Genomic DNA, 25,951 nt, shown 5'->3' on the forward strand with positions numbered 1-25,951 from the left:
TTTTAGTACTTAATGAGTTTATTCAGGTTACAGGACCACATAGATCCCTTTATATAGAAATGTCCATCCATTGTTTGATGCAGGAATAATTCATGTGATTGTAATTTTCCACACTTTGTTTTCTAGGTTAGCCTCAGTGCAGAGATTGCCATGAAAGATTTGTTTCTCTGTTGCTGTGGTATCCATTACATAAATCAACCAGCTTCTGCATTAGCTCCTCAAGCCGGCAAACATTATGAAAACATGAGAAAGTGCTCTTGGCCTCTGTCCCACATTCCCTCCGTGGAAAGATGTGCCACAACTCGACAAACCAGCTCCTGCATTGGGAGAAGTAACAATCTTGTTCAAAACAGTGTCTGCTTCCAACTCACCAGCATTTTGATTTTACAAATTTCCATTCACGATCAAAACAATTTAATTAAAACGATTCTTCTTGGCAAATCAATTTATTGTTTCCCGTTCTACAGAGATCCATCAGTGCTTCTGCATTTGGAAAGCATGAAATTAGGCTGAATTAGCAGTGCAAGTGACATCAGAACGTAGTCCCCTTTATTGCAGTATTACTGAGGCTGTTTTTTGATGCTAATCTGTCAAACAATGCTGCAAGAGGACAGATAGCAATGATCTGTCCCAGCACTAGGGGGAAACACTCACACTATTTTCATCTGTTTTTGTGGGGAGTTGAGAAGTTATCTCAAAAATGATCAGAAGGCACTCAGCTTAATGATGATGATAAGAGATCTAAAGAATAAGGAGAATAAGGTTTAACCCTAAAAAAATTATCTACAGTAATAAAAAGAAGTATAAAGATAATTATCAAATATTTATTAAAACACTGAATAAAAGAGAGACTTACGTTTATATAGTGTCTTTCACAACTACTGGACATCTCAAAGCGCTTCACAGCCAATTAAGTACTTTTGAGGTGTAGTCACTGTTGTAATGTAGGGTGCATGACAGCCAATTTGCGCACAGCAAGTTCCCACAAACAGCAAAATAATAATGGCCAAATAATCCATTTTTATGATGCTAATTGAGGGTAAATATTGACCAGGACAACAGGGATAAGTCCGCTGCTCTTCTTCGAAATAGCACCATGGAATCTTTTGCATCCACCTGATCAAGGAGGCAGATAGGGCCTCAATTTAACATCTCAGCCAGAAGGCAGCACCAACAGTGCCACACTCCCTCAGTACTGCATGGAGTACCTGCCTTAAATTTTATGCTCCAGCTTTGGAGTGGGACTTGAACCCAGGGGCAGGAGGCAAGTCACACTGGCATTCTCCTGAACTTACTGAAGTTAGAAATGATTGTTGAGTGGTCAGGGCAGGACTGTGTCACTTACAACAATGCTTTCAAATCACTGGGTACTTTCTGTAAATTTCACTGACATCTTCAGCTATTTTCTCTGATGCCTGAGGTATTAGGAGCCACAAATCATTCCACATGCCAGAGAATGGGACTGATGTCAGGCCTCTCTGTCCAAGGGAATAACTTCAAAATGGTGTCCGTGATCTGTCCCCCCCAGCACATTCTGTGCATTCTACATGATGGCAATATGACAATATAAAAAGTAGAATGAGGTCTCCTCCAGTGAAGTGAAATCATTTCAAGTTTTAGATCTCCAAGTGAGGGTAGAAGGAAACGTGGGGTTGAATTTCACTAATTCCTTCCAACTCCACTTTCAGAACATGCATGCTGCTCCCAGCTACAGCACCCCACACCCATCAAACACTGTGACCTATACACCAGCCCACCCCCTCCCCATCTCACCCTCTGCCCTCTGCCCTCTGCAGTCATGACTGGACACTACTCTCCTGGCCCAATCACCCCTATCCCAGTTTCCCCACCCTCCTAGTTCCCTTTAAATAATTACTTGAAGTCTGGGGCTGTTTTTGCAGCAGCCCAATCATTCCTCTTTGCTGGTGCGCTGTCCACAGATGCCTATTAGGTGTCCGCAACTCACCGGGTCAATGATCATGAGGTCCAAGGCTCAGTATCAGGTGCTTCCCAGGTCAATTCATTTAGGGGCAGGGATAGATTCCTGCATCTTCAAATTTCTAAGCCAAACAGTGTCTCTGTGAACAATCAGGTTTAACAGCAGAGGCTGCAAATACATATCCATAAAGACTCGCAATTTCTCTGTAATAAGTGAAAAATTCCTGAAGGTTTTCCCAGAATCTGTCACTGCACAATGATGGAACATTAGATTCTGATCGGTTTGTGCACACTGCACTTTCACGCGTTATAGCCCTATATTCAGGGCTGGTTCACTTCAGCTGATCTGAGACTTGTGCCAATTGATTCTGATGAGAGGTCATTGACCTGAAACGTTGACTCTGTTTCTCCATCTCCAAAGATGCTGGCCAGACTTGTTGAGCATTTCCAGCATTTTCTCATTTAACTTTATTTTGAAATTGTTGGTTAACTTTTGATAGTTTTCCAATTCAGCATGCATTGAACCACAGCTGAATCTGACAAAGCTGTGGCAGAAACCAGTTCTGATCATAACATTATCATATCATGAGGCGAAGCTGATAAATTCCTATTTGCTAGTGTGAGTTCAGCCTCCTTTGGGTTACTGTGACGCTGAAGTATTCCTCCAGGAAATGTGAGTAAAAGCATGCGAGACTCCGAAGGGCTCAAATCAGCCATTGTGTTGGTGGCCATTTCTTTAGGCATTCTCTTCCTACCCATTCTGATGATATACTCAGCATCACACTAAAGGCCAAGCTAATCGGCAGAAAGGAGTGATCCTGAAAGTACAAAGACTGATTGGGTCACCCATTAAAATAACTACTTAAAGCTTCTAAGAGGGTGTAGTTAATGTCACTGAATGATTAATATAGAGGCCTAGACTAATGCTGTAATGGGTACAAATCCCACCACAGCAGCTGGTGGAACTTAAATTCAGTTAAGAAAATCTGGAATTAAAAGCTCATCTCAGTATTAGTGACTGATTGTGTACAAACCCACCTGGCTCATTAATGTCCTTTAGGGAAGGAAATCTGCTGTCCTTACCTAGTCTGGCCTACCTGTGACTCCAGACCCACAGCAACATGGCTGACTCTTAACTGCCCTCTGAGATGGTCTAGCAAGCCGCTCAGATCAAGGGCAATTAGGGACGGGCAACAAATGCTGGCCTTGCCAGTGCCGTGAAATAATTTTTTTTAAATCAATCATTTTATCACCAACATGTCAAGTGTTAATTCTAAGTAGATATTTTCAACAAGACCTTTACTTAATGTTTAACCTCAGCGCATCAGTGACACCAGGAAAGGATAAAAGTGATTAAATTCTTGCTGCAAAATCAACCAGGCTTCACCTCAAGCCTGTGATTTTTTTTTCCCACCTAATTTTCTTCCATGCAATTATTTATCCCAAAAACATGAAAGAAGAAAATCTTCCCCACTATTTTAACCACCCTGAACATGAACAATTCGATTAGAGAGTGCTCATCCTGCTGTACCCTCAGTACTTCGAAATCAGGGGGGGTGCAGGATTCCTTCATTTTCAGATGTTCAAGGCAAAAGTGTACAGGTGATGTGGGGGGACAGTCACTAGGGGGAGACAGTATCCTGTTGAATGCCTCAAATATCAGCAGTTCCCTTGTTGAGGAGGTCCATTCTACAGCATTTAAAGGGCATTCAACTGAAGGAGAATAAAATCAGGCTTTTGTTACACCCATTTTCACCTCCCCCCCTCCACCCCCATGTCTGAACAGTGTCAGAAACATGCCCTACCATTTATCGATGTTACAGAGAGACATTCCTCTAAACAGAAAGGTACAGACAGGCACGTATCTACGTTACAGAATCATATATACGATACAGGCACTCGAAAGATGTTATTATCCTCAAGCTAGGCATTAGAGCCATTGAATATGTTACCAAGGGGGCCTAGCACCAGTTTTAGGGCCCCTTTTCGCACAACTGACAGATTTTTTGCGGCTCCAGCTCAGTTTCTGTTTCGCTTCCTCCTTGATCCTCCTGACTTCAAAGCAATGCTGCAGGTCTCCGCTTGAGCGTCACTGCTCCCCAACCCCACTCCCCTAGCACCCATACTCTGAGAAAAAGCCGCAAATCATGTCGGCCCTCAGATGAAACGTCATGGGCGGGATTTTATGTCCTGAGGGTGGGTGTGTAAAATAGTGCGTGATGACGTGGGCGAGCAACCCGACATCATTGCGCACTCAGCCGTGAGAGTCTGCAGCGTGCCCGCCAACAATTAAGAGGCCTATCAAGGCCATTAATCAACTAATCGAAGCTCTTTGTTACTGACGGTTGGCAAGCGGGCAATTCGGCCAGATGGCCTTTGTATTTGTTGGAAACCTCATCCACGGGCGCGATGAGGTCTCCAACATTCATTTAAAACAAAACATTTTGACATAATTTTTATTATGTTTATATTCATGTGAGTGAGTCCTATGTGGGGACATCTTTTTTTTCACATTTTCAAAATCTTTCTTTTTGTTTTTACAATCGTTCAGCTGACGGAGGCAGCTCTGTACCTTCAGGGAGCTCCCAGCGCACCCTCCCCCCTCCGCGAGTGCGCAGACTTCTGTGCTCGCCCCCCCCCCTACCCTAGCAGCGCTGAGATTCTCAGTGCGCCTTTCACGCTAGCTGGTCGTTAATTGGCCAGACAGCATGATATTGCCGTCGGCGGACAGCGGAACATTTCCCAGCCGCCCACTGGGCCTGCCCCATGATTTCACTCAAAGGTACAGCCTATAAAATGAGCTTTAACAGAGTCTGCTGCCAGGCAGTCTCTATCTTAAGATACAAAAATAATTAGTGATGGACAATCGAGAAATGCAGAGAAGTTTTCAATTGTCTTTCCTTTATACCATCTTGGATTACGGAGCAGTTTGACAGAACATAAAGCTAGAAATTAGTGATATCAGTGTGTGACCAGCTACCATACTCAATGATATACCTCTTTTCAATTACTGTACCTGACATGTTAATACAGTTTGAAATAAATGAGTTAATCATTGCTTTAAATTAGCAGACGTAGGGTGTCAGACGAATGAGTTAAGCACTTATTCACTAATATCACAAACTGCAGTTAAGTGCAATTTGTGTACATTGGATATAATATATGAGAGTATGAAAATGACAACAGGAGAAAGCTAACTGGTCCCTCTAATCTACCCAACTCTTCCGATCCCACCCCCGCGCAGCCATGTAATCTCCTGGGGCCTATCCTGACTACAGGGAGAAATGACTTGAGACCCACAGCGGGAGATAGTCCTGCACCACTTCAGTTTGACACTGTAATGGCGCATGGTCCAAACCTGCTTTAAGCCTTTGCGGTTCCTTGGATCTCCAGGTGAGTTATTAAATCCCAACCCCACCCCCCACCCCAACTCCCAAACCTCCGTAACATGGAGAGTCCGACACTGCCACTTGCACCCTTTATGTTCTTTAATTTGTAACAGCGTGTGTGTGAAGTCTCGCCAAAAGAATTGCTGCTTGTACCAAGCAGTGTAACCAGAGTATCTCCTAGCTGGAATTCAGTCTGCAGCTAATAGACTCGAAGCAATAGCAACACTATAAATGCAGCATTAGATTCAGCCAATGCCCACAACACTGCATCATGTTGCATTTTACCATTTACAATGAAACAGGGTTGCTAAGTGCTTTTGATATAAAGGATGGAATAAAGTAGCACCTATGCTCACTTTTCCCACCACTTCTTCTGTCCCAGGGACTTTAACATTTTGTATAATCAGGACTGTAGAGCTGATTTTAACCTAACTCAGTGAGCAGGAAATCTTTGGGATTGGGTGGAATGCCAGTTTTACTCCCAGTCCAAAGCTGGACAGTAAAATCTAGCAGGGTGTAAAATCACCACTGCATTCAATCCTGTCACTATCCCAATGGCTAGGTTGGGTTACAATTGTTCCCACACATGTCTCAGACTGGTGGCTGTGTGGTCTGTCTAGCAGATGCCAGTAGCTGAATTATACTGCAGGCTCCGAATCTCACTCTGGAAGCCAGAGCACTGCTCCATCCACCTACACACATCCAAAGGGTCATGGTGTTCCCTAGAGGTCCAAAGGATTCTTGACCCCTTTCAATGAATCCCAACCATTGAGGTTACTTCAGGTGTTGAACCGTATGGTGTGACGAGGGATCATGAGGGAGAGGTGGAGGGGCTGGTGGTGTACACTGGAACAGAGGAGGCTGAAGGGAGGTTTAATTGAGTTGTATAAAATTATGATGAATTTAAAGAGCTTGGTTAGGGAATACCTTGTTCACTTAGCAAAGAGGCCAATATCCAGAAGGGACAGGTATAAAATAATTGGCAGAAGGATTATGGACTCCCGGCACTGAAGAATAACAGGATAACTTCATCCTCGAAGGACATTCTGTAGGCATAGCAAGAAATGTTTGAAGATAATAAATGATTACTGATCTGAATTATCATTCCTGTAGGTGAATTAAAGAGGGAGATGGGTTGTAATTTGAGGTTTATGTAATCTGTACAAACAGTTCCATTTTGTGCCATTTCAAGTTTCTACTTAGCCTTGAAGGCCCTCCCTTGTAATATGAAACAAAACCGTTTGGCAGGGTTTAAGGACATTTTTAAATTTCAGAGTTACACAACGTAAATAAACCAGTCAAATCTCCTCTTATGGGTTTATAGCAGCAGTTAAATCTCTTCCATATTATAACCTGCGAACAACCCGCTGATCATCATCTGTTCTACAAGGCCCAATCAGGAGGCAGTCAGTGTGAGATCTTCTAGAGTACATTCTTAAAAGTAAAACCTTTCTCTGATGTTTCAGTCACACCTCTCAGAATAAACTTCTTTAACTATACAAAGTTAATTGTTATTTTTGAAGTCATTAATCTAGCAGCCAGTAAATCCACACAGCATCACTTTGATGCACCTTAGTTCTGATTGGTAGCACATCTCAATATGATTACCTCCCCGCAACTCCTGAGCATCAACCTACATACGAACCTTTGAGTGTGTGTCAGTCAAAATCGAGAACGTCCAACCATGTCTCAACTATACTTGGCTTGTTGTTCAACTAAAGTTTCTGTTAGAACAAAGAAAGATCCCATTTTAGGAGAAATCCAAAACTACCAGAGAGGAAATGACTCATAGATTCATAGACTCATAGACATTTACAGCACAGAAGGAGGCCATTTGGCCCATCATGTCCGCAACAGTTAACAAAAATCTGACTACACTAATCCCATTTTCCAGCGCTTGGCCCATTGCCCTGGGGGCTTTGGCAATGCAAATGAATATCTAAATACTTCTTAAATGTTACGCGAGTTTCTGACTCAACCACCCTTTCAGGCAATGAGCTCCAGACTCCCACCACTCTCTTGGTGAAAAAAATCTCTCCTCAACTCCCCTCTTAGTCTTCTACCTCTTACCTGAAAACTGTGCCCCCTGGTTATTGACCGCTCTACTAATGGAAAAAGTGCCTTCCTATTCACCCCATCTCTGCTCCTCATAATCTTATAGACCTCTATCAGGTCCCCTCTCAACCTTCACTGCTCCAAGGAAAACAACCCCAGCCTATCCAATCTCTCCTCAGACCCTCCAGCCCAGACAGCATCCTGAGAAATGATTAAAGGCTATGCCACAAAACTGATATATTTCAGTCTCTACTTTGCGAGTTGATTTCAAACGTGCAAAAATCTATGTACCGTTGAAATTGACTATAAACATTTGGATTAAAAAGTGTAGGAGGACAGAACTATATAACACCTTTTGCAACCTCAGGACATCATAGAGCACTTTAGAACCAATCAAGTACTGTTGTGATACAGAAAATGCAGCAACCCTTTGTGCCCAGCAAGGGCCCCAAAACAGTAAAATGATACATTTAATCATATCAAATATACAGTACAGAAACATGCCATTCATCATATCTAGCCTGTACTGCTGTTTATACTCCACACCAGTCTTATTCTGTTCCAGCTACCTCATCTCAGCCTTTCGACATATCTTTCGTAATAAATTGATGTACTGGACAGGTTTCTTACTTGAAACAGATAACTTTATTACAGAGCTCTTTTAGAAGCTACATGCTTGAACAAGGTCCACAGCTAGAAAGCACCGCCCCTAGTATTACCCGCACTTAGGGCTCATTCATCAGAACAATCATGTGTCCCCATAAAGGCAGTAGGAAAGGTTATACCTACAATCATTACATTTCCTCCCCCCTTAATTTTTTTTACTTTTCTAAGTTACAAAGAACCTTTTAACCCACAACATATACATACATACACAGCTCATGTGATTAAAGATTAATTCTCTGAAGTGGTTTTCTAATTCAGTTAGAGCAGTGAGATTCTCCCACTGGATCGACATGATCAGGAACTGCAGCATCAGGCACATCCTTAAACAGTGGCAGCTCAGTATTAGGTAATTCAACACAGATATCAGGCATGTCTATTCTAAGTCGATCTGTCACCTCAGGGTTTAAAGGTTTGACGTCAATTACAGTTGGAAAAGCTGGTTGTTGGAATGCCTCTCTACTCTTTAGATGATTCACATGTCTTCCAACAATCCTGTCTCCCACTTCTACTTGGAATGACAAAGGTCCTGTTTCAGAGACAATTATACCAGGAACCCAGCTAGGACCATTTGCAAAATTCCACATGAAAACTGTATCTTCCATAATAAATATTCAAGCCTTGCTATGAATATCATGATTCAATTTCTGACTACTCTGATTCTTCTTTACCTTCCCTTCTAAGTTTGGAAGCACCAAAATTAACCTTGTACAAAGATGGCGTTTCATCAGTAATTCAGACAGTGTTGAACATGTAGTTACATGAGGAGTTGTACAATAATTAAGAAAACGTGAGAGTCGAGTTTCTGATTTGAAAGTTTGCTTTGTTCTTGCAGATAGCCCATTGGATGAGAGATGATATGGTGCTGTTTTAGCATGTTTAATTCCATTTAAACTCATGAATCTCTGAAATTCTGTACTAGTGAAGACAGTACTGATATCCGAAACAATGACTTCTGGTAGGCCATGTATACCAAAACATAGGCGCAGATTTTCAACAGTTGCACATGATGTCAGTGATCTAACTTCATTCACATCCATCCACTTAGAATGCACATCGCTAACCAATAAAAACATGGTACCTAAAGATGGACCTACGTAGTCTATATGTAGTCTAACCCAGGGTCAACCAGGCCACTTCCACAGATGCAGTGGAGCTGAAACAGGCAATGTCCGTTGTTGCTGAAACTGGAGACAGTGCTTGACCATGCTTTCAATGTCAATGTCTATGCCTGGCCACCAGACATAGCCTCATGCAAGCATCTTTATCTCCAAAATGCTTGGATGTGCACTGTGAAGCTCTATTAAGAGTGGTTCTCTTCCTTGCAAAGTGACGATGACTCTTAATCCCCACAGCAAGATTCCATCTTGACAGCTTAATTCTGTTTTACAGGCATGGAATGGTCCTATCTCTTTAGACATTGGTGAATTTGACCATCCTTGCAATACCTGGTCTTGGACTTTTGACAAAATTGGATCCCTAGTTGTCCAATTCTTTACTTGCTTCGTATACATAGGTGAAGAGTCCAAGAAATTCAGCAAAAGCACAACTTCTTGTGGCACTGGAACATGTACAAAGCTATCTGGTAACAGAAGGCAACTGAGTGTATCTGCATTTGCAATATGAACACCAAGACGATGCATAAAGGTGTACTCAAAGCCCAAGGTTGAATTCTTTAATTTTTTTACATTTCTTATTTACAAGGAGCATTTTAATTGACAACATATACATATATACACAGCGCATGTGATTAAAGATTAAGTTTCTGAGATGGTTTTCTAATTTGGTTAGAGTGGTGAGATTCTCCCACTGTATCACTAAGGCTATTGGCAGAATGGTTTTATCCTTACTTAAGTTCATTAATGGTTTATGATTGGACACGATGGTGAAATGTCATCCACGCAGGTACTGGTAGAATTCCTGAACTCCAAATATTACTGATAAACCTTCATTTTCAAGTTGTGAATAAACCTTCTTGTTTGCCGAGATGACTGTGGAGACATAGCTGATTGGCCCTTCAGAACTATCTTCCATCCTGTGTGACAACATAGCTCCCCCACTGTAAGGAGGGGCATCACAGGTTAGTATTAATTCTTTTGATGGGTCATAATGTATGAGTAGACATGTGAGTGAAATAGCTTCTTAACTTTTACAAAGGCTTCTTCTTGTTGCACCTTCCATGACAACAAATGGTTCTTTTTCAATAATAAGTGTAGAAGTACTAATACTGTTTACAAGTTTGGCAAGAAGCGACTATAATAATTTATCATGCCCAAAAAAGACTTGATATCAGTGACACTGGTAGGAGACCGTGCCTCTTTGATAGCCCTGACTTTTTTCTTTACTGGATGAAACCCATGGGCATCCGCTCAATGACCCAAGTAGTGACTTCTGGCACTTGGAATGTACATTTCTCTTTCTTCAATCGTACACCAGCTTCCAAAAATCTTCTTAGACCTCTTCTAGTTTGGCCAAATGTTCGGCTTCTGTTGATCCTGTGATCAGGACATCATCCAGGTTACCTATAGGACACAGGTACAATGGCAATGCCCTTTACTCATCTCCAGTGTATGTCTTCATTGTGCCGTGGTTTGCTCCAGATTCAGTGACTTTCATTTAGGTATTTAAATGTGTGTTTTCCCACCACTGTGGTCGGGGCTCCTGTGTCTACTTCCCTGGCTAGAGGCTTCCCTTTCACCTAAATGGTGGTGTTTTTACTGCGGTGATATTGTATAGGGAATAGATATCAGTATCAGCGGCTTCTAGTTCTGTTATATTTTGCACTTTAATCATCTTGGTCTGCTGTCTTATGGGCTGTCTCGATGTCGCCTTGCATTGCTTCATTATGTGCCCTCTTTGTGGCAGTAATAGCATTCTTCCTCCTTAAATCTGCAGGTTTCTGGTACATGGTTACCCCCACATCGGTGACAGATTGATTTCTGAGTCGTTGCAGTAATGCTTCCACCATGCCTTTTCATTTTTCGAGCAGCAGAGATTGTCTCCCGCTTCACAGCTGTCTCGCTGGTTTTCATGCCATGCAGGGCTAGGGCTTGCTTGGGGAAGGGGGAGAAGTGGCCTCAGGCAAGGGAAGAGGCTGCAGGATGGGGACTGGCTGTACTGGGGAAGGGGGGGGGGTATCCCAGGCATGTATGGGTGCACACATTGATCTGTGCGGGTTGCTTCAAGAGGGTGAGGGCTGCGGAGGCCAGAGGTGAGATGCAAAGGGAACTGGGTGTACTTGTGCATGAATCACAAAAGTAATTAGCAAAGCTAATAGAATGTTATTGTTTATTGTGAGGGGAATTGAATACAAGAGTAGGGATGTTATACTTCAGTTATAAAGGGCATTGGTGAGACCAGATCTGGAATAATGTGTATGGTATTGGTCTCCTTATTTAAGGAAGAATGTAAATGCATTAGAAGCAGTTCAGAGAAGGTTTACCAGACTAATACCAGGAATGGATGGGTTGTCTTATGAGGAAAGGTTGGACTGACTAGGCTTGTATCTGCTGGAGCTTAAAAGAGGAAAAGGTGACTTGATTGAAAAATATAAGATCCTGAGGGGACTTGACAGGGTGAACGTGGAATGGATGTTTCCTCTTGTCCAATAATCTAGAACTTGGGGTCACTGTTTCAAAATAAGGAATCACCCATTCAGGGCAGAGATGAGGAAAAGTTTTCTCTCAGAGGGTTGTGAGATTTTGGAATTCTCTACCTCAAAAGGTGGCTGAGGAGAATCCTTAAATATCTTTAAGGTAGAGGTAGATGGAGTCTTGATAAGCAAGGCGGTGAAAGGTTATTGGGAGTAGGCAGGAATACGAGGTTAAAATCAGATCAGCCGTGATCTTATTGGGGTGAAGACGGTGGGTTACAGGAAGAAGGTAGAAGGTGTCGGAAACAGTTTGGAATGTGGCGCGCACCATCTTCATTCAAGGGCAGATCAGGGTGTCGACGCCCTCAATGTCCAACAGAAAAAAATGCTAGGTAGGAGGAGAGTCATTCGGTAGGGGGAGCTGGAGGTCAAACCACCTGGACAACTGAAGGAGAACCCTGATAATTTATCCTGACAAGGCAAAGGTCTCTCTATAGGATCCAAAGGGCAGTGGAGGGAAAGGGAATAGAGTGACTGGAAGACTTCTCACATATGGCTCGCATGAGCCGTTGCAAAGAGTGATGCCTCCATATGCAGTCCTAGTTCAGGGGGATATAGACGCAGCCTTGGGGCCCCCTGGAAGTCAGGTGGAGTCCACACAGGCAATAACACAAGTAGCAGCAAGAAAAACCCAGGAGACCTCTATGAAGTGAAATGATTCATATATTTACAAAGGTGCAATAACTATATCCAATGATTGTACACCCATGCCACCAATGCGAACTTATAATTTTTCTTACCCTACCACTACTAAGTGCTTCCATGAGGTTCTGCAGCAGGGGTGGAGGCAGCCTACTGACCACTCTGCCCCTTGTCTCTGATGACTTTGGTGGGTGTCCTCAGGAGGTCCAAGGCCAGGAAGGCCCTGGCTTCCTTTGGGTTCCCTGCTCTGGACAGGTGCACCCTCAGTGGTCTCAGAGGGCACTTGGAATGCTGGACACCCGTAGAGAGTCCTGGGTGGAAGTCCCAGGGATGTCTGCATGACGCTCCTCTTCCCTTTGGGTGTCCAATGCCCCTCCCTGACTCTTTATGGAGAAGGGGCAACTGGAGGGAGGTCGGGGTGCCCCATCACCCTCTCGTGTTGCCACTGCAAGAGCTTACCCATAACTGCAGTGATGGAGTGCAGGTCTGAGCGTATCCCCGACAGAAACTGGACGTTCTGCTGGACCAGGCTCTCCATGACATCAGCCATCCTCCCAATGGAGACTTTAATGCACTGACATGTCACAGCTACCACATCAGAGAGCACACCGATTCACATCTTCGCCTCACGTGCTACTCCTTTGAGGGCCTCTGACACCTCTTCCCCGTGCCTCTCTGATACTCCAGCATCCTCTCCATGACTGCTTCCAGAGGCTCATCATCCAACTCAGGCTTAGCAGGGGCCTCTTCTCCAGGAGTTGTCTGAGCGCAGGCGACCTTGGCTGTCACTGCCTCCTCCTGCTGTGGACACGTGCCCGTGCAGTGAGCTCCGGAGTGTGAGACCGAGCTTGAACTAGATCTATGAGCTGCTGAGGTGTGTGTCTCTGGGCTGGCGGAGGGTGCAGGTGAATGATGGGATGGCTCTACAGGTGAAAAGTTGTCCCCGTCCTCGTCCTCTTCTGAGGCTGTGGCTGAGTTCAGGTGCGGGAGCTGACCTCACTGTCTTCCTGCTGGCACCTAAAATGCAAAGAGGAGAGAAAAAGTGATTTACAGGGGTTAATCATCCTCACTGGAAACAAGGGAATTTATAATGGGGAACAAAGAAATGGCTGACCAACCAAATACATACTTTGGGTCTATCTTCACAAAGGAGGACACAGATAACCTACCAGAAACGTTGGGGAACACAGGTTTAGCGAGAGGGAGGAACTGAAAGAAATCAGTGTTAATAGGGAAATGGTGTTGGGGAAATTGATGGGATTGAAGGCTGATGAATCCCCAGGGCCTGATAATCTACGTCCCAGAGTACTTAAGGAAATGACCCTAGAAATAGTGGATGCATTGGTGGTCATCTTCTGAGATTCTATAGACTCTGGAACAGTTCCTACAGATTGGAGGGTAGCTAATGTAACCCCACTATTAAAAAGGGAGGCAGAGAGAAAACAGAGAATTATAGACCAGTCAGCCTGACATCGGTAGTGGCGAAAATTCTAGAATCCATTATAAAAGATTTAATAGCTGAGCACTTGGAAAACAGTGACAGAATCAGACAGAGTCAGCATGGACTTATGAAAGGGAAATCATGCTTGAGAAATCTACTGGAATTTTTCAAGGATGTAACTAGTAGAGTTGATGAGGGGGAGCCAGTAGATGTGGTTAATTTGGACTTTCAGAAGGTTTCAGTAAAGTCCCACATAAGAGATTAGCGTGTAAAATTAAAGTGTATGGGGTTGGGGGTAGTGTATTGAGATGGATAGAAAACTGGTTGGCAGACAGGAAACAAAGAGAGGGAATAAATGGGTCTTTTTCCGAATGGCTGGCAGTGACGAGTCAGGTACATGAGGGATCGGTGCTGGGACCCCAGCTATTCACAATATGTATTCATGATTTAGATGAAGGAGCTAAATGTAATATTTCCAAATTTGCAGATGACAAAAAGCTGGGTGGGAGGGTGAGCTGTGAGGAGGATACAGAGATGCTTCAGGGTGATCTGGACAAGCTGAGTGAGTGGGCAAATGCATGGCAGATGCAATATAATGTTGATAAATGTGAGGTTATCCACGTTGGTAGCAAAAACAGGAAAGCAGATTATTATCTGAATGCTATAAATTGAAAGAGGGGAATATGCAACGAGATCTGGGTGTCCTCATACAGCAGTCGCTGAAGGTGCAGCAGGCGGTAAAGAAGGCAAATGATATGTTGGCCTTCATAGTGAGAGGATTCAAGTACAGGAGCAGGGATATCTTGCTACAATTATACAGGGCCTTGGTGAGACAACACCTGAAATATTGTGTAGAGTTTTGGTTTCCTTATCTAAGGAAGGATGTACTTGCTATAGAGGGAGTGCAGCGAAGGTTTACCAGACTGATTCCTGGGATGGCGAGACTGACATATGAGGAGAGATTGAGTCAGTTAGGATTATATTCACTGGAGTTCAGAAGAATGAGGGGGGATCTCATAGAAAACTATAAAATTCTAACAGGACAGGACAGGGCAGATGCAGGAAGGATGTTCCTGATGGTGGGGGAGTCCAGAACCAGGGGTCACAATCTGAGGATATGGGGTAGACCATTTAGGACTGAAATGAGGAGAAATTTCTTCATCCAGAAAGTAGTGAGCCTGTGGAATTCGCTACCACAGAAAATAGTTGAGGCCAAAACATTGTATGTTTTCAAGAAGCAGTTAGATATAGCTCTTGGGGCACAAGGGATCAAAGGATATGGGGAGAAAGTGGGAGCAGGCCATGATTAGCCATGATCATGATGAATGGCGGAGCAGGCTCGAAGGGCCGAATGGCCTTCTCCTGCTCCTAGTTTCTATGTTTCTATGGATGCTTGAGGGAGGCCAACCTCACCGGTGACACATGCAGTCACGGTCCTCCCCTGCCAGTTCATTGATCCAATTGTGTGAGGGGCCAGATGTCAGGCATGCCCCTTCCCGTCTTCTTGCCTGTTGTGAGCTGTCTTCTCCTGCATAAAGATAGCTAGATGGATTGTCAGCACTTCTGATGCAGGAGCAGGTCACATGCTGCTAATTCAATGGCTGAGGAGTGACCCCATGACTCCCCAAATCATGTCCACAATCTGCAAGGTACAAGTGAGGGGTTTGAGAAAATACTGTCCACTTGCCTGAATAAGTGTAGCTGCAACAGTTCAGGAAGCTGGACACCATGCAGGGCAAAGCAGGCCTCTTGAGTGAATAACCCATCCAGCACCCTCAACATTCAGCGCTATGTGAAAGATGCACAGCTGCTGGTCCCCAAGGCTACTCTGACAGCCCCCTCCAAACCTGTGAGCTGGAGCAGCTGGAAGGACAGGAGCAGCAGAGTCGTAGCATCAGCAGCTTCTGCAAGTTGCCCTCTACTGCAACCACCGCCCCCCCCAACCCCCACCCCCACACCCCCCACCACCCCTCCCACTCCACCCAAATGGTTATGTCCTCAGTGTGGCTGGGTCAGCAACCTGCAGTTGCCATGCTACCAGCAAACCATATGGGCTGCAGTGGGGTAATAAGGCAGCACTTCTGAAGGGCTTTTAGGGATGCGCAGCACAGATGCTGGCCTTGCCATTGACACCCATGTTTCATGACAGATTTAGAAAATGTTAAGGTGAAAATAGACAGTAGGGGGCTTACTTACCCTGATGGCACAGAGTAAGTCATTCATGCACTTCCTGTGCAGGGTGGACCTTCTCTGTATCCCTGGGGCATTGATCACCCTGGAGACCACCTCCCAGGCTCCGTGATGAGTTGTGTGGGCCTCCAGCTCCCATCTCTAGGAAAGAGGACATCCCTCCTGTCACCCACGGCCTGGAGGAGAGTCTCCAGAGAAGCATCACCGAGCCATGGGGCCAGTGCTTGCTGCTTTCTGGAAGCGACCTCGATGTCCTGGGCACCTGGCACGATGAATTACATGGCGCACGGAAACGATGGCGGGGCGGGCTATTTCCTGCCAGCCCCACCACGCAGTGCGATGTAATCCTTCCAGCTACAGAATTAACTAGGTGAGCAGCGGACAATTTGACGTGCTTCCTTGCCCAGCTCTCCAGCGAGAGGCCCTCCGACTTCCCACGCCCACTGCCGGACATAGGTCTGGAGTGGGAAATCCTGGCCCATTTGTGGTCTCACTAAAATGGCAAGCAGAAAGCAAAGGGCACGCATCCCTGCAGCAGTTTGCCACCCTGACCTATTAGGAATAGACAAACCAGAGGCATCATTTACCCACACCTGAAGCAGACATTAGCACATTTGCCTATGTAAATAAGGGATCAGATGCTTGCTTCTAGTCCCTGATGCAACCTTGGTTTAACTCGCAGTCTCCTGCTTTTTCCCCATCACCCTGCAAACATTCCTTTTTCAAACATGTATCCAATTTCTTTTTAAAGATTACCACTGAATCTGCTTTCATTGCCCTTTCAGCCCGTGGATTCCAGATCACAATAACTCATCGTGTTAACATATCTCTCCTCACCCCTCTCTAGTTCCATAGCCCATTAAATCTACATATGTCCTTTGGTTACATGTGCCTCTCCCTCATCCCTGCACCCCTACTTCATGCGCACACCTATAGAACTGTCCTGCTTTCACTTCTTAATTTTTAAAAAACCTCAAAAATGTGATTTCCCTTTCAAATAAAGATATTTAATTTGGTAAATTGTTGTAGGGTCACTTTGTTGGCAATTTTAGAGTCAATGGGCTGTCATTGAAGCATGTTTCTCCTTAAGGTCCAAAATATAAAATAAATTATAATGTATTGTTAAATATGAGCTGAAGTGAAAAAAAGGACAATTCTGAGGAACTGCTTATGAAACAGGAAGTTGTCTGGTCATGTTTTTAATCAGTGACAAGATCAATGTACTTGGATTGCTATTCTGCTGCCTCAACACGTCATTGTTAAAAAATTACATTTACCATCTCGAAATGAAGCAATGTTCTGTAAACTACCCTAAATTTTTTTTAAAAGTGCTGCGATTGCACACCATTCTCACGCTAAAGAGATAAATAAAGTGTCTATCACTGCAGTGGTCTGAACACATCTTTCCCACAATTGTCTGTCATTCCCAGCTCAAAGCCACTGGCCTGAATTTTATTCTAAGCAGCCAGGCCAGATCGGTGGGCTGTGAGCGGTCGGCAAACAGGCCGCTGTCCGCAATCAGCCCCCCAACCGCAGTTTCACGCTAGCTGGCCAATTAAGGCCTGCCCAGCATCAAACCCGTCTTCCCAATGGTCGGGAAGGGCCTGGTGGGGGTGAGGGCCTGTCGGGTGCCGGGTCCAATGATGACCCGGCGCCTGGTTTAAAAACGGCACAGGCAGCTCGTTGAAAGCTGCCAGGGAAGAACATGTTTGCAGCGTTCTGAACACCAAAGTTATGGCCTCAAGTGCAGCTGGAGATACCAGGCGGGAGGGCAGGTCAAGTGGGCACTCAGCCCCCTCTGGTTTTCAGATGAGTGCCTCCTGGAGGAGGTGGCTGCCAGGAGGGACGGCCTTGTGCCCAGAGGTGGAAGGAGGAGGCCAATGCACGTAACAAAAAGAGCTTGGGAGGAGGTGGTAGCGCAGGTCAGCAGCCACGACATTGTACGGCGCACATGGGTGCAGTGCTGCTAAAGGTTTAATGACCTGCTGTGCTTGGGAAGGGTGAATACCGTGTTGGCATGGGTCAGTGTGGTGAAGTGTTAAGGTCTGGTTGTCCCCCCATGGAGCTCAGGGTTGTTAGAGTCTGAGTGCCAACTGTCAATGACACCGGAGCTGATCAAGAGCGTGAGCCCTGTCTGCTTGGACTGAGAGCCTTGCGCCTCGAGGGCCACGACACGGATGTGCCCTGTGAGGTGTTCCTCAGCTGGGGTTGGCCAGGCTGCAATGGTGCTGCAGGTAGAGAGCGGACCAATCAATGCTCCTCTGTCTTTTCAGGAGGAGATGGCCCACCCAACATTGAAAGGTCTAGACAGGCTGAGGCCCCCCAAACCTCCCAAAATCCTGACCAGATTTGAGCAGGACCCCTTGGAGCTGGAGAGGCACCACACACCTCGGACTACCGGCCATGAAGAGACTGGGGTGTCAGACGAAGGTAAGATTGCAATGCACCGAGGTGAGAGTTTCAGATGGTGCAAACATTCTTGTGTAGTCTCATCATTGATGGGAGGTTCAAAACTGAATTCCTCATTGATCATTGAAAGACGAGGGCACCATGATACAGATCTCCATTGCCTCACCAGGGTGCCTGGCATGCACAGCGACTGTGTGTTGACTTAAAATAACAACATGTCATTGTTCTCCCATAGATTCACCAGCACGCACTCACTCGCAAGACCGCGAAGAGCCACCCTTGATGACAGGGGACCACTGGGCTTTAGGTGCACCTGCGTCACAGCCACTCTCTGAGCCAGGCATCAGCGCAGATACCAGCACCTCAGTGATCATTAGCCCCTCGGCTAGAATGCTGGAACACAGTCATGAGGGTACTTCATACTTGATTGAGGAAGCTGGTGGAAGCAGGGCGCCGGCGGTCGGAGGACTGCTGGAGATCAGGTTGGTGCTGAGACAAACGCTGATGATGAGCCTCTGGAGTTGTCCATTAGGCGGCAGATGCTGGATGTTCACCAGGATGTGCGGAAGGATCTGGTGGGGATCCATGAGGGTCTGAGTGCCACGGTCTCCGTTGTGGAAAAGTCTATGTGGAGCATGAGCATTGCGTTTACCCTCATGGCCGAGCACACTGCCTCCTCCATTGAGAGAGTGGCGACTCTCATGGAGAGGCAGCTCCAGGAACAGAATCAGAGGTTCCTGAGGTTGTACTTGGACCTGAAAGCCCTCACACAGGCAGTGACCTCAGGTGGTCAGTGTTAGTGTGGGAGATGGATGAGGCACCCAGTGTCCCAGCTGGGTGCCCGTCCATCAATGGTAATCATGGAGGCCCAAAGCAACCTCACATTGGCACATGAGCTGCACAATCTCCTCTCAGGGCATTCTGGATGATGGCATCAGTTCCTCTGCCGCTCGGCCAGTGACCTGACATCTGCAATGACTGAGGAGATGCCAACCATGGCACTGGCCACTCCCTCCCAAGCAGGGCCATTACTGGCTCCACTGGCCAGAGGATGACTGCCAAGGTCATCAAGGCCACCAAGACAGCAGAGTTAGCAGGCTGCCTCCAATGCCACTGCCAGTGAGGGTGGGGGCACTAAGACATATCACTCACAAATGTAAGGTTAAGGCACCATGAGCACAAGAAGGACTGGTCACAGGTGATCTTCTCTTGTGTAATGTTTTGTTCATGTTTACTGGGATTGAAGGTCAGAGAAGGCTGTTAATTTTTTTGGATTGTCAAAATGAGATAAATTTTGTTTTAGTTGTAATGGCCTGAGTATGCTTCACCTTTGTATTGTTTTGGTGCAGGGTACACCAGTGTGTAATGTGGGACGTGAGTGTCTCTAACCTTTGTTGCACAGGCACCTGAATGATGGGAGAGCCCAGCACATCAGTGCAAAAGATAAGGCTGAAGCATTTGCAACAACCTTCAGCCAGAAATGCCAACTGGATGATCCATCTTGGCCACGTCCGGAGGTCCCCAGCATCACAGATGACAGTCTTCGCCAATTCAATTCATTCCACGTGATATCAAGAAACAGCTGAAGACACTGGATACTGCGAAGGCTATGGGCCCTGACAATATCCTGGCACTTGTGCTGAACACTCGTGCTCCAGAACCTGCTATGCCCCTAGCCAAGCTGTTCCAGTACAGCTACCACACTGGCACCTACCCGGCTGTGTGGAACATTGCCCAGGTATGTCCTATCCACAAGAAGCGGGATAAATCCAGCCTAGCTATTTACCACCCCATCACTGTACTTTCTATCATCAGAAAAGTAATGGAAGGGGTCATCAACAGTACTATCAAGCGGCGCTTGCTTTGCAATAACCTGCTCACTGATACTCAGTTTGGGTTCTGCCAGGGCCACTCAGCTCCTGACCTCATTACAGCCTTGGTTCAAACATGGGCAAAAGAGCAGAAATCCCGAGGTGAGGTGAGAGTGACTGCCCTTGACATCGAGGCCGCATTTGACCGAGTGTGGCATCAAGGAGCCCTAGCAAAACTGGAGTCAATGGGAATCAGGGGGAAATCTCCTCTCTGGCTGGAGTCATAACTAGCACAAAGGAAGAGGGTTGTAGTTGTTGATTGTTGATAACCAAAACCCAAGCCTTTCTGTGGATCACCCTTTCTTGTGACATCAGCAGATGAATTCATAGAAATGCATAGAATTTGCAACAAGCCAGATCCAAGCCAGTATTTATGCTTCACTTAGGTACCTTTCCATTCGACTTCTCTTCATTTTACAAGGATAACCTCCGTTCCTCCCTCTGTCATATACTTACCTAGTTTCTCCTAAAGTTCATCGATGCTATTCATTTTAAATACCCCTTGTGCTAGAAAATCCCTCATTCTCCAAGTAAAGAAATTTCTCCTGAATTCCATACTGGGTTTATCAGGGAATATCTTATATTGGCCCTAACTTTTATTCTTTTCGTGTTCTATGCATTTGCTAATATGTAATATCATTGGGCCGGAACTTTTGTGACTATCATAGTCGGGTGGTTAGTGGGGTGGGTCTGGTGGTCGGTGGGTGGATCAGGTGGTCGGGGGGTGAGGAGGAGTTGGGTGGTCGGTGGTTGGTGCGGAGGGTTGGGTGTTCAGTGGTGCGTGATTAGTGGGGCGAGTGTTGGGTGGTCAGTGTGGCGAGAGGGTCGGGTGGTCTCCAGTGGGGGGAGGTGGGAGGGCAGTGGTCAGTGGGAAGATAGTGAGGGGCTGGTGGGTAGTCGGGGGATGGGGTTAGTTGGGAGACCAGGACCGTAGTCAGGGTAGGAGGAAGGGGGTGCTGAAGTGTAGTCGGAGGCGTTTGGAGTTGGGGCGGGGCTATTCAGGGGGTTGGGGAGTCCATTAGGGACGTGGTTGTAGTCAGGGGGCCCCAGGGAGGGTCGGGCGTGTTGGTACTGTAGTTATCCAGGAGTTAGAAGTGGTTTTAATATTTCTAACTTTTCCTGAGTAACTATTCGTGCCAGACAGTCAGGACCATCTGAACACTGTGAGTTAAACCAGAGTGTCAGATTGTTCCCAGTGTAAGCTAAGTGCCTAATGGAAGTTTGAACTTCCCGGGCAATTCCCACATAGTCCTTAGATGGTGACATCTGGGGAGGTCTCCCTGTGCATTTTTGGGGTACCTCCCAGGTACAACACTCCAGAGACTAGAAGCTATGGGCCATTATATATTAATCATATCATTGGAACAGTATTTTATCATGACATATAAGGAGAAGCTCTTTTCAAAATGCCAGAACTCAAGCAGTTCTACAATGCACAACCTGATAATAATGGGTAACAGAAAGACACAGTAGGGTTATATTCTTCTCCTTTACCAGACAGCATGGGACAGTTTAGAATACTTTCCCTTTTAACCATTTGAGGGTCATAGACAGATTTGTTTGTCTAGACACTGGATAAGCAGGAGAAATGCATCAGCAACAATCACTTCCCAGTTTTCACATGATCGTTATGGCAAGAATTAGACAGCTGGCAACATGTCAATCTTTGCAGTTTAAGTTCTTTACAATTGGAGGCAACCCAAAGAACGATTACCCAGCCTACTCTAAAACAGGTTCGTGATAGGGGTCAATTGGGGGCTGAGGCTAGGGAAGGCCAATGCATGGAAGGAGGAAGGAACCCACTGTACATTATTTTCAGTTTCTTTATAAATTCATGAACCTGCCCCTCCTGGTCCTGCAAAGATAATGAAAAACGTCCCTTTATGGCCCCAGTCTGCAAGTGAAAACTCCACACTTGTTTCCTAAGGTGACAGTCAGGGCCTTATGCACATAATGTAGCCCCAATTTCCATTCAGTGAAATTGCCCATCAGTTGAATCAGGCAAATTCTCAAGTCGCCCATGGATAGGTCCTCCTGAATGTGGCATTGGCCACAAAAGAATCAGGAATGGGGTGACTAGGTTTTTGCCACCCTTTTTTAGGGCTTCCAGCACCTAGTGCGCCCAGACATAGTAACAGTGTAAATACTCACAATGCACTTGGCCTGGAGTAAAGTTACTATTTTCACAATTTTTTTCACAGATGTGTATTTGATAATGTTGGGTATTTTCCCCATTGCTCTCCTCATGTGTGCTGCCATAACAAGCCCCAGCTTATTGGGGGAGCTCCCTTAAGTAAAGTACTTTGGATTACCCTGGGATCATGAAAGGCTTTATATAAAATTCAAGCCTAACTCTTCTTCATTGGTTGTAGATGCAAGAGATATTGTGTGGGAGGGGGAATAGAATATTACTGAGATTCCCAATTAGGTATTGTCTGACTTTTTACCCTATTGATCATACTCCATTCTATCCAAAGTGTTCTGTTTATACTACCTGTTTGGCAGAAATATGTTTTCTTCTTCACCAGCTTTTTCCTGTCCCTCCTAGCCTCAGCTGCCACCAGATAGCACAGCCAAGAGGCAGTTCTTCATGAATAATCCTCCCCGACCGTGAGCATTGCAAAACTATTCAACCATGGAGTGCATCACAGCTGCATTTCAGCATGTCCACACCTAACACCCATGCACCTGCACTTTCCAGAAAGGGCCCTTTGAAACTAATGTCATGCTCAGCGCAGGCATGAAGATATTACAAATTTAAAGCTTCATTTGTTTTTAAATGTACAGTTTTTAAGATGGTTGACAACACGTGATGTGACTTTGGCAATATTGGTTCCAGACAAGACCAGAACTCAAATACCTCATTAACATATGAAAAATTCCAGCCGCTTGTGAACCTCACAAGTCCTTTTGTTCAGGATGAACTGTAAACAAGCAGGACTAGGATACCAACCGGTTCATCTTCCTGTCTCACCATGACTAATAGAGACGTTGAAACTCAATGGATGTTTGGCCAATGTGAATCAAGTCTCATTGACCTTTTATTGTATTGTGATGGCCCCTCATCTCAAAACACTCAAAGTGCGAAAGACCACAACACAGGACGTGTATCGGCACAACCTACTACCTCATTTGGGAAGGTCTTTGGACATGTGTTGATCACATGCTTAGGGCAGCCATGTTTGTACCTGTTTTAAAAGTTACAACAGAAGCTACTCTGATCACAGAAACCCCATGAGAGATTCCATCTGAAAAACCATCTGAAAAACATTGAATCAGCCGCTAGACAACAGAGCCAAAATAAAACAGCTATACCTTGAAAGAGGGAGAAGGAATTTTCCCCCAATCTGTTCCATCTTCAAATTCACCTGAGAACTGACTTTCTGTCAATTCAACTGCAAGAAAGCTCGCAGGTTACTGAGAATCCTTTGCTTTTACCCGACTTCCACTCCAGCTACAGCATCAATTCAGCTAAGAAACTACAGGCCTAATACAAAAGAGAATGAAATCATCTCAAGTTGTAATTGTATTGTTTTTTTCCTCATCTGTAGCCATGCTTTTTGTGTGTCATAGATGGCTGAGGCATTGTGGTAAATCCTCTGGGATGCGTGCGGGATAATAAACAATCTTCTTTATTTTTAAATTCACAAATGCTTGGAGCTAGAAATTATTTAACTTGGGACAAGCCGCACTGACGATTAGAACACTCACTAACCTCAAATATATAAAAAAAAAACTTTGATCATGGGCAATTGTCCGTGACGCTGGCCATGAGTTGATGGGATGGCTTGCAGTCACTCATTGAACAGGTTTGACAGAGTAGGTGCTGGGAGTATGTTCTCCCTGGTTGGGGAGTCTAGAACTAAGAGTCACAGTGTCAGAACAGAGTGAGATGAGGAGAAATTGCCTCACTTAACAGGTAGTGGATCTTTGGAGTTCCCTCCCCCAGAGAGCTGTGGATGCTCAGTCATTGAATGGATTTTTGGATACTAAGGGAATCAAGGGATATGCGGATTATGTGGGGAGGTGGAGTTGAGGGTAGATCAACAATGAACTCATTGAATGCCAGAGCAGTTTTGAGGGACAGAATGGCCAATTCCTGCTCCTATTTCTTACGTTGTTTTGTTCTTACGCTGTTAGTGAGTTAGTATCATGGAATGATAAAGCAGAGAAGGAATTCATTCAGCCCATTAAATCTGTACGAGCATTTCAGTGGAGCTATTCAATTAGTCCCAACCTTTGCTCTGGACCTAGAATTTTTTTCTCTTCAGGGAATGATCTAAGTCCCAGTTACAGTTAGAGTCTTCCTTGAGCTCCCCTGGTAGCCTCATTACAACCCTACCCCTCCTCAGGGCAACACCTCCCAGTTTGAGACCCTCTCCACTGGGTGAGCTCGACACACTATTTGTGAAAGTGTTGCAATTACCTTCTTATTTTTTCTTATTGTGGACTACTATGATCCTGTCATATTCTTAACCACTATGGCTCTGTATGAATGAAAGTGCTTCTTTCTAGGGAGTTGCAAGCTGTTCCCCCAAAGTATTTCAACTTTTTGGAGTAATTTATCATTATACTCATATTCAGTGAGGCCCAAGTTCTTTTTGTTTTCTCTCCAATTTTCTGTCTAACTTTTCTTCAAGGAGCTGACTGATGTAGGTCATGGTTTCACCACTAACCCTCTGGCAGGGATCCTTCATGTGCAAAGCTATACAGTAAGTGTTGGTAACTGGGAAAGCATGAAAATCTGATAGCATCCTCATCTGATGTCCATAAACGTTCGCTTTCCTTGGGGAATCATTGGGTGCCCGCAAGCTCATTGTCACCTTCACCTCTTGGTGGTCAGCTGGCAATGAAGTTGCCCACCTGTTGTAGGACCCACTTGATTTTCATTTCCGTTCTAAAATGGGCATGTGAACCCCTCCATCAGGTTACTGACCAGGACGGCAAGTTGAAAATGATCCCCTACCTTTGTTGATTTTCTCCCTTTTTTGCAGAAGTTCAGGGCTCACTGATGTACTCGGTACAAACCACCCTACCCCCCACCACCACCACCGTCACTTCACCCACTGCTACCCCAGCCATTATCAGATAACTCAGACAGACTAGGAATCAAACTGTGGCCATCCTGGTCAGAAACAGTTCAGTACCAGCCCATCTATCCATGGCATTTACCCACTGTGCCCTAAATGACATTCAATCTTGGCCATTGTGTACATGAAGCAACAGCAACAACAGCCTGAGAAGGCCCATAGCTCAGAAGCTATCTTACCAGCAGAAGGGACCGGCCAGTGTGAAAGCTGGCTGAAGCAGTGTCGTTAAGAGTGCGCGTTAAGAAGAAAAGGAACAAAAAATCATTTATACCTGGTCATATAACACTTTGAAGCAGTGCTAGGCAGGGCACAGATGCAGGAACTGCCTCGCCTTCCATATTCCTCACAGTGACCTCCTAATCGCTGAGTCCCCATTTTCCCTTTCAAGTGAACATAAAAGATCCCACCGCACTGTTTTGAAGAAGAGCAGAGAAGTGTCCTGGTCAATCCCTCAACCAACATCACTAGACAGGGATATTCTGGTCATTCCTCTTGTGGGATCTTGCTGTCCACAATTTGGGTGTCAAATTTCCTACATGACGCCAGTAACTCCCCTTCAAGTTACACGTCAAAATCACTTCATCAACTGTAAGGCGCTTTGAGGCACCCTC

General features: G+C 45.3%; 1 long non-coding RNA gene across 1 annotated transcript; it reads right to left on the reverse strand.

The window, feature by feature from the left end:
- On the reverse strand, positions 1-25,740 carry LOC121289451. Its single transcript, XR_005945566.1, has 3 exons — positions 25,612-25,740; positions 6,973-7,051; positions 1-317 (listed from the first exon to the last, which is right to left on the reverse strand). It is a non-coding gene; the product is annotated as an uncharacterized LOC121289451 (long non-coding RNA).
- Between the last annotated feature and the right edge of the window lie 211 nt (positions 25,741-25,951).

Source organism: Carcharodon carcharias, chromosome 16 (genome assembly GCF_017639515.1).
Source record: "Carcharodon carcharias isolate sCarCar2 chromosome 16, sCarCar2.pri, whole genome shotgun sequence".
Taxonomy (NCBI): domain Eukaryota; kingdom Metazoa; phylum Chordata; class Chondrichthyes; order Lamniformes; family Lamnidae; genus Carcharodon; species Carcharodon carcharias.